Consider the following 1656-nt stretch of genomic DNA (forward strand, 5'->3'; position numbering starts at 1 on the left):
GATGAGCCATGAGAGGCCTTACACGATCGAGAGAATAGATTTTATTCGTTTTTTTATCCATTTGAGAGGAAGTGTTCTTTCAGGACTATATGGTTGGTGTGACTGTAGCAGGATGTTATGTGGGTTTACAGTAGGTGCAGTTCTATGGCCATATGTGAAGCCCTCTGTGACATATTCAAATACAATGTTATTTGACTACTATATGTTTATATGTTTAATTAGAGATTGTATATTGCATTATTGATTGATTGATTACCAGTTAATTAAAGCAGCTATTCATGCATTCAGCTTAGCTATGTTTGTGTGCAGAGTAAATGTCTAATATTGTACAGCCATTAAGAGGGCCTTTTAGGAAGGAACAGCTCCCAAGATTACATGTGTTTAATCTACTCTTTGCAAAGGCTTCAATCAATGTATTGAAAGCCTTGGCAGAACTAAATTATTTCCAGAGATCTCTCTATTACAGCAAAGTACACGTTTGAAAGACATGAAAATCTTCTTCTCTCTCTCTCTCTCTCTCTCTCTCTCTCTCTCTCTCTCTCTCTCTCTCTCTCTCTCTCTCTCTCTCTCTCTCTCTCCCCGTCTGTCTGTCTTTTCTTCTCTCTTTCTGTCTTTCTTTCTTTCTTTTTTCCCTGACTAGCTTCTTTCTCTTCGCTCTTCAGACATAATGGAGGCACATCTGTGGTACGTTCTCATTTCAGGGACACCTTCTGAGAAACCTGGAAAAGCAGCAAGTACACATTTAGAGTTCGCAAGTGTCTTCACTCCTTGATTAGTGTGTGTGCGTGCGTGTGTGCCTGTGCGAGTGTGTGTGGTCTTGTTTAACGACTGTGTATGTGTGTGTGTTGTGCGTGTTGTGTGAGTGTTTGTGTTGTGTGAGTGTACAAGCATATACAGTATAGCTATGTTTCACCAGTCTGATGATAAACTCAAAGGGTTGCCATGGTTATCTGTGCAGAAAGAACGCCCATGTCTCAACAGGCCTTCAGAAGAAGCAGCACTTATATCAAGCTTTCTTATTACAATTTCTATGAAGACTGATTCCCAAATGGCATTGCTGTGCCTCTCATCCATATATACAATAAGTGGATTAAAGTAATGTGAACTGACAATCATTTCTATTATTTCCTTTTAAAACCATAGTTTCTATCTTACAGTACATGGACTTAAATCACAATTTCGAAATATGCTAACAAAAACGAGGATATTGTTAGATTTTACATTCTGTATAGAATAGTTATAATGGAATGTGTAGTGTACTATTGTCAGTAAATACACGCCCTACCAGTCTTTTTTCTTTCATTTTTGTGTTTATCCTGGTGATTTTGTCCAGCCTTCAGATGATCATCACTCTCCAGTAGTCCTGTGAATGGGATAACTGGATTACAGCAAAACGACAGTTTAACAAGACGAACGGCTTGACTATAGAAACCATTCCAGTCCTCTTAATTGTCTTCATTTTCAAAATTATCTTTGATATAGGAAAATAAGCACTTCTTATCTGTAACAGAAACAGAAAAAGTGGGCCTGCCTAACTGACTGTTTAGAGGACAACCGATAAATGAGAAGATTTCTAAGAGTTGCAGTTGAGCTGTTATTCTCCTGCTGTTGCCAGAGTCTAATCCCCTCTCAACTCGCCACATCTCTCAGCTGGAC

General features: G+C 38.7%; 1 long non-coding RNA gene across 1 annotated transcript; it reads right to left on the reverse strand.

The window, feature by feature from the left end:
* Positions 1 to 568: 568 nt before the first annotated feature.
* LOC134033063 (uncharacterized) lies at positions 569 to 1656 on the reverse strand. Its single transcript, XR_009932074.1, has 3 exons — positions 1541 to 1656; positions 1286 to 1363; positions 569 to 719 (listed from the first exon to the last, which is right to left on the reverse strand). It is a non-coding gene; the product is annotated as an uncharacterized LOC134033063 (long non-coding RNA).

The sequence above is a fragment of the Osmerus eperlanus genome, chromosome 13, assembly GCF_963692335.1.
Source record: "Osmerus eperlanus chromosome 13, fOsmEpe2.1, whole genome shotgun sequence".
Taxonomy (NCBI): Eukaryota; Metazoa; Chordata; class Actinopteri; order Osmeriformes; family Osmeridae; genus Osmerus; species Osmerus eperlanus.